The sequence below is a fragment of the Dipteris shenzhenensis genome, chromosome 31 (genome assembly GCF_047967505.1).
Source record: "Dipteris shenzhenensis isolate YYH24624 ecotype China chromosome 31, Dip_SZ_1.0, whole genome shotgun sequence".
In the NCBI taxonomy this organism is placed as follows: Eukaryota; Viridiplantae; Streptophyta; class Polypodiopsida; order Gleicheniales; family Dipteridaceae; genus Dipteris; species Dipteris shenzhenensis.
The window spans coordinates 20,199,409-20,213,237 of record NC_141626.1 but is presented as its reverse complement, the minus strand read 5'-3'; positions in this window follow the sequence as shown (position 1 = coordinate 20,213,237).

Below are 13,829 nucleotides of genomic sequence, written 5' to 3'. Positions count from 1 at the left end.
CTCACTGTAGCAAAGCAGAGACTTTATTATATATTTTAAGAAATTTAATACAAAATCTAAGTTGACTATCTTTTGTTGTAGGACTTTGAGTCCTTTGTAACATTAGATAATACAAATACTTTTATTGTAGGACTTTGTGTCCTTTGTAATATTAACACTTACTCTTTGCTTCTTTTTTCTTGAGCTGGCATCCTTCTATTTATTTGGCCTCAAGAGTTAAATTTTCCTCTCTAAGCCTTATAAGATGGTGCTTCCCATAACCATCCAAATGTAGAGGATTTTTTATACCATGTGCAAGTGCATATGTAGTGTAAGTGACAAAGTATCCTACCCTTGAGCACTATCGGCCTAGGTAATACACAAAAAATTGCAAAAAGCTTTTCGATCAATATAACTTTGTAATTTTTCCAATTCACGTGGTAGCCTACAAGAAACTATGATAACATAGGCCATGTCCTCTCCATTGTTGCTTAACTATGTGTGATAAATAAGGATCTTGGCAGAAGACATCTTCTTGATATAGTGTGAAGGGGTAGACAATTGTCCAAGACCCAGGCTCTCTCTGCTCCCAATTGATCTTCTAAGAAATCTATCTTCTTCAATATACAGTTGCAATGTCAAACATAAAGTAATCAGAAAGTTTTACACAAACCATAATTTAAAAAATCTAGCAAAGAACATATTGATATCACGTTTACCTTTATGTTCTCGTCATCTTCCAAAATTTTGTCCTTCCAAAGGTTAGTGCTTCTTTCTGTGCTACTCTCTGCTTTTCTATGCTCCTATAACTTTGGCTCTAGATTCACATCTATGCCTAGATCTGCTTAAAGGTCTCATCATCTATCTCCTCAAAATTTGCAACTTCTTGAAAGCACATAGAGAGACTGCTCCCCTAAGTGTTTCTTACTTTAGTGCAACAAGATCTAGAGCTACAAGCTCTTTACCTTCCTCCTCAAGATTAATATCCTTCTCTTCCAATTCATGTGCTTCTTCAATATTTGTGTCCCCTTCTTCAATATTGGTTTCTTTTGGGAGATTTTCCTTAGCCTCTTCTCGCATCTCTCTCTCTCTCTCTCTCTCTCTCTCTCTCTCTCTCTCTCTCTCTGCCATTCTCCTCCATCACCTCTGTCTAACTCCTTCATCACACCAACCCTACTACTCTCCCCCTCATCTAATTCCTTCATCTCATGATTCTCCTCCCCCTTTATTAGTGGACCATCTAGCTGTTGCACCTACTAAGCATGGGCTCCCATGTTGATGTTCATGGGGCGTCTCTAGCCCCCTTCTAGTGTCACAAGGCTCCCTAATCCCGCCCACTTACGCTGGGCTTGGCTGTGGGCAGCCACCAACAGCCTAACGAGGCTGCACATTGGCAGCCCATCTAGGCTACACAGTAGTAGCCTAGGATGCTCTTGGGTTGAAGTGGCCAATAGCTGCCAAACAACTCTGCTATCATCACACCCCCTCCCAAGACCCAGACCAACTCAAAGCCTCAACTCCCCTAGGACTCTCTAGGACCCGACCTACTAGATGAGCTGCAACAAGAAAGATCCAAGGCAACCTAGGACCCTTCAAGAAGGTGACCAACCTTATATGATGCATCATGTTGCTGCCTATAGAGAACTAAAGAAGTACCCCCAACTTTTTACAAGGAGTAACTCTACGACCTACAAACATAGAAATGGGAAAAACAAGAAACCTGCGTTTCAACTCAAGACCCCATTAAGAATCTGCAAGAAGGAGCTAAGGTGCAAAACACAATGCCCACACGAGGTTTCATAGAAGACACATGGGGCAAACAAGCTCTAGATAATGCCATGGTAGCCCTCGCATCATCATGGATAGCTAACAAAACAACAAATGATGTATTGGCCTACCTCAACAAAATGTGCCTTGAACTAATTGAGAGGACTGATAGTTTGGAGGCCATAAATGTGGTTTCAATGGCTGAGAAGGCTCATGTAGACAAGACAGTCAATGAATTCAAGAAACAAGGAGGGAAAATACAAGAGGATTGGAGGAAACAAAAGGTAAAGCATGAAGAGTGGGAAAAAGAGAAAGCAGGATGAAAATTTGTGAGAACCAGCCTCCAAGGCAAGGTACATGCATTAGGGACTGAGCTACAGCAAATGAGAGACATGCAAGTGACCTCAGAAGGGGCCACAAATATATGGATGATTTTAGAGCATAAAATGCAACTCAAGAGGGAGATGGCTGCCATGCAGGCCACAATGAATGGCAAACATGCTGAAATTGCACAACAGAAAAGAGGAGATGCTTGAATGGACAACGGGGTTAAAAAAGATGCAGCATCCCCTAGGAAGGAATTCATTTCTGAGGCTCTCAAGGAAGATAAAAGGGGGGCCATCAAAGCTCTAAACGTGCTAGTAAGAGGCTTGACATTAGTAGGTACTCCAATGATAGATGCCCAAGTTTTATTCACTAAGATGGGCATCAATCTCATGTGCAGGATAGCTTGGAGGGTAAGCAAGGTGGAGACACCAACAAGACCTTTAGTGTTGAAACTCTAGAGTCTGCCATGGATAGATCTACCCTCATAAGTATTAGGGAAACTCTAAAAGGGACAAAGATATACTTGGATGACAACCTCACTCCCCTACAACAGGAACATAAGAGGGAGGGAATGGTACAAGTAATGGCAACAACAGAGGCACGAAAGTGGGCTACCTATAGAGATGGCAAAGTGATCATCAGAGAAAGAATAGACAAGGGAAGAAAGAAGATGGGGAATTATAATGGTGTTGACATTTTCATTAGATTAGATTCTAGGATCTCTCAACCATTTTCCTACATTGGACTCACGCTCTTTTAGGGATGGAACTTTTCACAACTTCTCTTACTTTTGGCATTCATTGCACCAAACTCTACATGATTTCTTGCAATCGAGTGATTTTGATCAAGCTTCCTTTAATCAGTCAGTGCATTATTTTTTGCTTCCCTCTCTCATACATACATTTAAGCATGTGCACACATGTTCAATACAAAAATCTGTGTGTGTGTGTGTGTGTGTGTGTGTGTATACACATGAATATACATATTCATATAGTAAGCGGTTCCCCCTTCCCACACACACACACACACATAGAATGCTTGCCAAGTGGGGGAACATGTTGGAAGAAAAGTTGACATACAATTATGACTTTAAAAACTCATTTTGTAAAGTCTTGCCTTTAAAAAATAGCATGAAAAATGTTGATGATTTAGGTATAATGTTGGAGCATAGAAATGTGTGAATATAAAGGTACAAGCTAGTTTAAGTCATCCACTTTATTTTCTTTAAGGCATTGACCCACTTCCACTTCAAAAAATATTTCAAGTTTCACAAACATATGTAATGTAAACCAAAGCATCAATATTGGAAAATGGAAATTTTCATGCATTATAGTGTGGTAATCAGATCTCATGAGGACATTATGCTCATTCATGTACATCTATATGGAAGCACAATCCATGATCTTAGAGACATCCTATCTACTTAGCGAGGTCCTTGAGATATATTATATACTTGGCAAAACCATTGAGATGGTTAACCATTTGAAGCATACATCCCTCCCTTTCTCCTTTTATTACCCCTTATCATTATGGTTGAGTTGTGTGTCCAATAATCTAGCTTCAAATAATAAGAAATATAAACCAAAATACAAGGAGAATTAATGGAAAGGAATATTATTAACATGAAACTTGTACTTATTGTGGCGGACAGGTGGACTGGCACTTTCAGATAATTATAAGGCCTCAGGGGTAAAATGAGACAAGTGCATGATCCAAATAATAAATATAGCTCCAAATGTGTGCATGCTTGATTCTTTTGATGCCCTTGTTCTAATCTTGTCCTTATTTTGGTGGGGTTTTGCTTGACCTAGAGTCCTAAAGTATGATGACTTATTTAACAATTCAAAAAGCCTAAGAATAGAAGGATAAGAAAGCATCAATGGTATAAAAAACTTTTTCAGTATTGGTGGACACATCGATTGTCACTTCACAATCTATCTTTCGTTTTATCACATTCATTATATTTTAAGGTGTTGGATTGCCTAAAAGGAAATAGATTATTCCAATTTGGAAATGTGGAAACATGAATATGTTAAATGTTAGCCTCATGCATTTGGTAAGGAAACCTTGTTTATGTACAAATATGTTTTATCTACTTTATTTAGTCCTCTTGTATTTGTCTCTATACAATGTGCCATATCAAAGTGATAGGACTAGCACTTTAAGATAATTATAGGGCCTCACGGGTAAAATGAGACAAGTGCATGATCCAAATAATAAATATAGCTCCAAATGTGTACATGCTTGATTCTTTTGATGCCCTTGTTCTAATCTTGTTCTTATTTTGGTGGGGTTTTGCTTGACCTAGAGTCCTAAAGTATGATGATTTATTTAACAATTCAAAAAGCCTAAGAATAGAAGGATAGAAAGCATCAATGGTACAAAAAACTTTTTCAGTATTGGTGGACACATCGATTGTCACTTCACAATCAATCTTTCATTTTATCACATTCATTATATTTTAAGTTGTTGGATTGCCTGAAAGGGAATAGATTATTCCAATTTGGAAATGTGGAAACATGAATATGTTAAATGTTAGCTTCATGCATTTGTTAAGGAAACCTTGTTTGTGTACAAATATGTTTTATCTACATTATTTAGTCCTCTTGTATTTGTCTCTATACAATGTGCCATATCAAAGTGATATGTTTAATACTTTTTAAAATTTCTAGGTGCACACCAAGTGTTTGAGCTTCCTCTCATCCATGCTCATCTTTTAATGTGTATGCATTCGTGTGCTATGTAGTGTCACCATGTGTGAATGTACAAACAAATAAATAAACATGCATGCACATGCTCTCTCTCTCTCTCTCTCTCTCTCTCTCTCTCCCATTCATGTATGTAGATGTTTGGTTGTATGTGCATGTGTGAATATCTATATACATGAGTGGACACGTGTGTGTGTGTGTGTGTGCACGCGCATGTGCACCCACATGCATGTATGAGCACACATGCATGGCATGTGCAATGCACAAGTGTTTGCATATGCGTACATGTGCATGGTAGGTGCGCATGCATGTGGGCATGCATACGTGTGTATGTGTGTATGTGCATGTGTTCGCGGGCACGCATGCATGCATGCGTGCATGCGTGTTTATGTGTGCACGTGCATACACATGCATTTATTTGTGTGTGTGTGTGTGTGTGAGTGTGCATGCATGCACACACGTGCACTTGCGCACATGCAATACATGTGCACACACATGTGTGCTCGCATTCACGTTTATGTGAGTGCACATTCACAACTAGTGCACACTAAAATTCACATTTGTCCATACACATTGAGAGTGAGTGAGAGAGAGAGAGAGAGAGAGAGAGAGAGAGAGAGAGTACCTCCATGTGGATGTATGCATGCCATCCCTTGAAGAATCTATATCTAGCAATATTTAAAATGATGCCATTCTACATTTTTTCTACTTCCAAAGGTCATTAAAAGCCAAAATTTCATGAGACCAAAAACCTTATTAGTAACAAATTCAGTATCAATGTAGTAAAATGAAAGAGTGAATTTTTGTGGTAGCAATGTTAACACACAGTGAATACGTGGTCCTAATAAATCAAAAGTTATTTGACACAAGGTAGACATTTCTTTTGATTATTAAACTTGAACAAACTAGCTTTTTTGAAAGTATTGAATGTTTGGTAGAAAGTGTACTTCTCATGTTTGAGATACTTGTTGAAAAATAATCATTATGGTTCAACAAGCATAACACCCAAACTCTTTTTAAAGCTTCAACAATAGCTTTTCACCTAACAAAATTTCAAAGTGCAAGATAATGAAGTCAACATCTCTTCCACCATTAGGCCTCATGTTGCTGTAGCTCTAGTCTCCTCAAGCCTCTTTCATGAGCCTTCTCTCCATGCTTAAAGAAATGGTTGAGAGTGAGTGAGTGTGTAATAACTCTATTTTCCACTTTGGAAATAGATGTAAAAAATAAGCATTATGATAACACAAGGATGATCTATTAACCTTGTTACGTGCAATAATTTGACTGTTAGAGGATGGCATAGGTGCACCCTAGAATTTTCTTTGAAACCAAACACGTCGCTATAGTAAGAGTTTGTTGTCAAATCCCCTAAACTTATCTCTAGGGTGAGTGAACGGAATCTCAAATTACACTAATGCTTAGGATAAGTATGCGATGAAGCATATATTGCATGATATGGAAGAAACAAATTTTTGTATATGGAAAGGTTGCATTGACTCTAGGTATCGTCGACATGGAGTGAGAAAGTTGGAAATAGGCCACATTGCAATAATTTGAGGTCGGGTTGGACTAATTTTGTGAGAAGGAAGGTTCTCATATGGAAGGTGTCAAGGGTGGCAAATGGGATTTGTAGTCTGGGAGAGAGAAAAATACTCACAAAAGAGGAAAAACATACTCTGGGGGATGGTGAATCCCATGAAAAAAGAGGACCTAATATAAAAAGATGGGTCACCTACAAAGCGAACTACCCATGGCCTACACTATAATACAATAGTACATCCTCTCTGCGATGTAAAATCTAACATTTGTAAGAACTCGGATGAGTAGAGTTATGCCATATTGCTTCAACCTCACCCTTACTAGACCACAAAATGACCCGAACGTCGTGATAAAGTCAAACACCAAACCACTTCGAACATCCCAAAGGGCCTGAAAAACCATGTCCTCAGATAGGGCCACATGGCTACAACAATAGAAGTGAACCCAAAAGGTTCATCCAATAGAACTGCCCTCTAGTTCTTAAGATAGAGAATAAAACTTGTTAAGGCATGTTTATGCACTACCATCAATATCTAGAACCACAACGGTGGCCATCAGGCATAATCACAAAGCCTTCCTTATGTCCCCTAACTACTCCTAATGGTAGAGGCCATTTCTTTGCAGCATTCTAGCTCCTGTAAGTTGAAGAGCTCCAAGGGCTTACCCTCTTTCATAATCTCTATACCGGACCAAATGTTCTTCTTGAGGCTACCATCTCCTCCAAAGCCGCTGCTACCCTTCTAAACTAGGAAGGCCCCAGCCCACCACACCAGGTCAGTAGACCCAAACACCTTCAGCAAAAGGCATACATCAACATATCATACCAATCTAGATATCTCTAAAGATGCAACCCTATGAACTTTGCATTTATCCAAATAGCATTTTGTAATTCCACCCGACACACCACATTCAAATAACCTGGGGAGCAACTTACATAATAAAGAAGTTCCTCTCACCCATACATCCAAATGCTCAAGACGACCTTTACGGTTCAACACCCACAATGCATCCCAAGGAATATAATGAAGCCTCCTTTTGCCCATTGCACATAGCATTTGCCCATAAGAATCCCCTCTGTAGCTTCTTAATCCCTAGCCAATGACTTTGCACAAAGTACCAAATCAAAGAGTACATAGTGGATGACAAGCCAAGAGTGAGAGAGAGAGAGAGAGAGAGAGAGAGAGAGAGAGAGAGAAAGAGTACCTCCATGTGGATGTATGCATGCCATCCCTTGAAGAATTTATATCTAGCAATATTTAAAATGATGCCATTCTACATTTTTGCTACTTCCAAAAGTCATTAAAAGCCAAAATTTCATGAGACCAAAAACCTTATTAAGAACAAATTCAGTATCATCATGACCATTTAACCATGTGATGCATGTGATAGCTTGACTCTCAAATGAACAAATGTAGTAAAATGAAAGAGTGAATTTTTGTGGTAGCAATGTTAACATGGGGTGGGTACATGGTCTAATAAATCAAAAGTTATTCGACACAAGGTAGACAGTGCTTTTGATTATTAAACTTGAATAAACTAGCTTTTTTGAAAGTACTGAATGTTTGGTAGAAAGTGTACTTCCCATGTTTGAGATACTTGTTGAAAAATAATCGTTATGGTTCAACAAGCATGACACCCAAACTCTTTTTAAAGTTTCAACAATAGCTTTTCATCTAACAAAATTTCAAAGTACAAGATAATGAAGTCATGCTTAAAGAAATGGTTGAGAATGAGTGAGTGTGTAATAACTATATTTTCCATTGTGGAAATAGATGTAAAAAATAAGCATTATGATTACACAAGGGTGATCTATTAACCTTGTTACGTGCAATAATTTGATTGTTAAAGGATGGCATAGGTGCAACCTAGAATTTTCTTCGAAACCAAACACATTGCTTTAGTAAGAGTTTGTTGTCAAATCCCCTAAACTTATCTCTAGTGTGAGTGAAACGAATCGCAAATTACACTAATGCTTAGGATAAGTATGCGATGGAGCATATATTTCATGATATGGAAGAAACAAAGCTTTTTATATGGAAAGGTTGCATTGACTCTAGGTGTCGACGACATGGAGTGAGAAAGTTGGAAATAGGCTACATTGCAATAATTTGAGGTGGGGTTGAACTAATTTTGTGAGAAGGAAGGTTCTCATATGGAAGGTGTCAAGGGTGGCGAATGGGGTTTGCAGATGGGGTTTGCAGTCTGGGAGAGAGAGAAAAAGACTCACAAAAGAGGAAAAACGTACTTTGGGGGATGGTGAATCCCATGAAAAAAGAGGACCAAACACAAAAAGATGGGTCACCTACAAAGCGAACTACCCATGGCCTACACTACAATACAATAGTACATCCTCTCTGCGATGTAAAATTTAACATTTGTAAGAACTCAGATGAGTAGAGTTATGCCATATCACTTTAAGCTCACCCTTACTAGGCCACAAAATGACCCTAACGTCATGATAAAGTCAAACACCAAACCACTTCGAACATCCCCGAGGGCCTAGCAAACCATATGTCCTCAGATAGGGCCACATGGCTACAACAATAAAAGTGAACCCAAAAGGGTAATCCAATAGAACTACCCTCTAGTTCTTTAGATAGAGAATAAAACTTGTTAAGCCATGTTTACACATTGCCATCTAGATCTAGAACCACAACGGTGGCCATCAGACACAATCACAAAGCCTTCCTTATGTCCCCTAACTACTCCTAATGGTAGAGGCCATTTCTTTGCAGCATTCTAGCTCAAGCAAGTCGAAGAGCTCCAAGGGCTTACCCTCTTTCATAATCTCTATACCGGACCAAATGTTCTTCTTGAGGCTGCCATCTCCTTTCAAGCTGTTGCTACCCTTCTAAACTAGGAAGGTCCTAGCCCACCACACCAGGCCAGTAGACCCAAACACCTTGAACATAAGGCATACATCAACGTATCATACCAATCTAGATATCTCTCAAGATGCAACCCTATGAACTTTGCATTTATCCAAATACCATTTTGTAGATCACACCACATTCAAATAACCTGGGGAGCAACTTACATAATAAAGAATTTCTTCTCACCCATACATCCAAATTCTCAAAACCACCTTTACGGTTTAGCATCCACAAGGCATCCCAGGGAATATAATGAAGCCTCCTTTTGCCCATAGGCTTTGCCCATAAGAATCCCCTCTGTAGCTTCTCAATCCCTAGCCAATGACTTTACACAAAGCACCAAATCAAAGAGCACATAGTGGAGGACAAGTGAAGAGTTCTCTATGAGCCTCTCCAACAAACAATTGAACCTCTAGCTCAGGCTAATTCCTAGCCCTAGAAGTGCACTTGGATATCTAACTACTATTTCCCTACCAATCCACTATATCAAAAACTCCTCCAACCATCCATGTTTCAGCTAGAATCTATCTACAACACAAAGGTCTTTGATCAACTATAGACCAATCCAGAAACATCAAAGTTGGACTCGCACTTTAGACTCATTACTAATGGCCATGGCCATGATAATATCAATAGACAACTACACATCGCCATTGCTTTGGCCATGATCTTATATGAGGTGTTGAGCATCATATAGGGCACCAGTTTTTGAATTCTTAACTATCTTTGTTACTTCCAGAATTCACATCCTTAGAGAGATCCTCCCTCTTCATAGAGTGCTTCATCATTGCAACAAAGTGATGCTTGCCAAAGGTGATGGGAAATTCCACAATCAAGCCATCTTGGCCCAAGGTGTTCCCCTCCTCCATGGCAACCAGTGCCTTGTTCTCGATGAACTGCCTAGGAACTTGAAAGAACTTAGCATAAAAAATCTTGCACACAACATGGGATAAAATATCCTTTCCCTCCCATATCTAATTGGCTCACCCACATGAACGCGCATGCGTGTGCACGCCGAGGTTATCTTGCCTGTAGATTGCAATTAAAACTTTATCATATATGGGTATAAGTATATGCACATCCATGTACAGGTAGGCATCGGCATGCACACCAATTTTTGTATATTAAATCATGTCTATGTGCACAAATATCTTTGTATGCATATGCATAATTGTTAACGTATGGGAGTTGCATGTTTATGTGATGTGGAAATGCATTCTTTGTTGAAATAAGACCTGACATGACCGATATATTCCATCCTTGAAGAATTTATGCATATTAATCTTTTTTTAAAAATTGTCCTAGCTTTTTCCTACTTTTTAAAAGGCATCAAAAGACAAAATTTGATGTGCCCAAGCAATTTATTATTAATAAATTTAGTGTTAGCATGACCATTTGATGATATGGTACATGTGATAGGTTTATTCTCCATTGTCTTTTAATGAATAGATATAGTCGAGTGGATTTTTATGGTAGCAAGTTTGAGGTGGGGTGAGTGCTTTGTCTAGTAAGGTAGAGAGTGCTTTTGATTATCAAAGTTGAACAAAGCTAACTTTTTTAAAAGTGTTGCATGTTTGGTAGAAAGTATACTTCCCATGTTTGAGATATTTGTTAAAAGGTGATCTTCAAGAGGATGAATTTTTTTAAAAATAACTTGTCATTCAAAGTGCAAGGTGATGAAGTCGTGCTATTAGAAAGAAATGGTTTAGAGAGAGTGAGTTAGTAATAAGTGTATTTTGCACTTTGAAAATATGCCAAACAATGAGCATCAAGGATGACCTATTGGGTCCTCCCATCGAATCTAGATAAATTGCAAAGTGGATCTATTATGAGTTGTATACCTTTTTAAGTGCTACAATTTGGTTGTCAAAGAATGTTGTTGCAACTTGGAATTTTCTTTGAAGGCCAACCATATTGCTATTGTAAGAGCTTGGCGTTGAATCCCCTAACTTATTTATAAGGTGAATAATTGGTGTCATAAGGTTTAGGATAAGTATATATACTCATGATGTGGACAAAACCAAATTTTGTATACGGAGGAATTTGAAAATCTATTTGTAAATGGAAACTTTTGGAGAGTAGAGAAAATTTGAGATAGGGTAGATTACATAATTTGAGGTGAGGTTGGGAGAAGGAAGGTTCTCATATGGAAGGTGTCAAGCATAGAGAATGAATGCATGAAGGTTTGTTTCTACACATTTGCGTGAAAGGAAGGTAGCATCCCAAGGGGCTTAGAAAATCGCAGGGGCTAGGTGAGGCGCACTCCTCGACAGCACCGGGAAGGGATTGGGAATCCTCATGTTAGTTTAGAATTTACCCAATAAAATAGAGGGAATTTTTGAGAGACGGTTTGGTGAATGCCAGGTGGTGGGCGAGGAGCGATTCGTGTTCTAGGAAGGATGTAGGACCAGGGTGAGGGGAGGAAGAATGAGTAAGAATCACGATTGATGGTGAGATGGGCATTGAGATTTGGGCCGCTTGAATTATTCTTTCGAACAAACATGAGCATTGAGATCTGAAAGAGAGAGAGAGAGAGAGAGAGATTGTACAGTCACCAGTGTGCACTGAGGAATGTGCAATGTCTTAATTGTGAGAGAGAGAGAGAGAGAGCGCTCTAGAGAGAGAGAGTGTGTTTGAAGTTTGTAAGAGTGTACAGCGTTCATGGTTTCAACGAGGGACTGACTTGAACCGTATGCATTGAGAAGTGTGCAATGTGTTAACTGCCGGAGACAGAGTGTGAGAGGAGAGAGCGGAGAGACAGAAAGGAAAGAGACTTTTAGAATACAGAGTGTATATGAGTCCAACTGTGGTTCCAAATCCCGAGACCAGTCATGTGAACGCAGGAAAGATATCTCCACTACATGACTAGAGAATGAAAGGGGGGGTCCAGATTCCAGGTCCTGGGGCCTGGCAAGCAGATGGGACTCAAGAGATGGATGAATCATGATCAAGAGTCATGGAGGAGAAAGATGAGAAGAAGAGGGGGTGCTTCATAAAGACTGCAAAAAGGTCTAACATAGTTAGCTTCTTGTCTTTAGATGTGTAGGACGTGGCTGCTTTGTTGGGTGGTTACAGACTCTCCAGAGGCTATTCTGAGGCTTCTGTGGCCCCTCTCCTGTGCTCTACATATCTCTGCCCACGTTTGTCTCACTCGCTTGGCCCTCTCCTCAGCTTGTCCCCCGCCGGTCTCCTCTTTCAATTTCAGCTAGAGACAAAGAGGTAAGTGTGGGCTGAAAAGCTGATTTTTGCACAGGCTTTGTCAAAATGGCCCATGGACTTCAATTTCGGGGTAGGTGTTTTCCAAGTCCCACCCCCTTAATGCTGATTGATTTTAATGCTGATGATTGGAGCAGCGGTTTTTTTCAAGCTGAGCTGGGGGGGTTTGTTTGGCCGAGCTTGAGCTTGCAATAGAAGCTCTAGCTGGATTACTACGGAGCAGTAGGTTGGCATTGAGCACGGGGTAGCTATGAGTTATGACTCCGAGCGGGTTTAAAGAATGGTAGGCATAAAGGAGTCGATGAGGGTTTAAGGAAGGGGCCAAGCTTTTGATTTTTTATTGCTCTCTGTCTCATTCTTTCTCTCTCTCTCTGTCTCGTTGAGTTGAGAATCACGATTCACGATTCACTATGCTTTTTGACGATTGTAGTTCTTGTGAAGCCATCAAATCAATATATCTTGTTCACCCCATCAATCATCATCACATCACCTTGTTCACCCCCATCCTTTTACTTCATGTCTGCTGGCATCTTGAATCAATCCCGACATCAGCCGTAAATCAATCTTGAGCCTGGTGTGAAGGGTTTTTATGGCGTAGATGTGAGGAAGTTTAGCGGATTTTCCACTTTGCAGTATTATCACGCTTAACTTCTTGTCTGCATTTCATTCCTTTGACAGTAGCTGGATAGTAAATCAATCTTGGGAAGTTGAGTCTTAACCAACAAGCATAGTTCATTGTCAAATGTCTATTTGCATACCAGCATTTCACTCCCAGCTGATTGCTTTCATACCTTCTCTCTTGCAGGAGGCAGCAGGACACTGAAAATTGACCCCCTGCCTTATAGCTAGTCCACTCTCTTGGTCCTTGTTTATTCCGTCAATTTACTATTTGTCTGCCTCTGGAATTCCGTCCACCCTTGCTCTGCTTTTACTTACTGCTTGTCTTAACTTTTGAGCATATCTGTAGCGTCTGCATTGGCTCCACGTCTCGTTGCCCATCCCTAAGATTACGCAGACAATTCACGATGGCGGAAGGCGTACGTTATGCGTAATTAAAGGCGATTGCTGCAGTTTTCCACTATTTTTTATGCTGGTATTGTGTGCTGCCGCTACAGCGACGGTCCCTTATTCTTATCTGACAGTTTTTCGTAAGGATAGATTTCGATCATTCAACCTTACGTCGTTGCCGTGAAGGGTTGAAGCTCAGAGAAGGCAGCAAGCCTGTCCGTTCTTTTTTTGGGTCGAAAAATGTTGCACCAAGGGGGGGAACAGGATCGGGAAGCAGGGCCTCTATCATTTTGTGCTTGGTGCCGCATATCGAATAAGACGGCTTGCAGCAGCGGCAGAGCTAGGATTGGAACGTATGGGAGCAAATCTGATGATGGGTGGTGAGAAAGCTGCAAACAGATCATTTTACTGA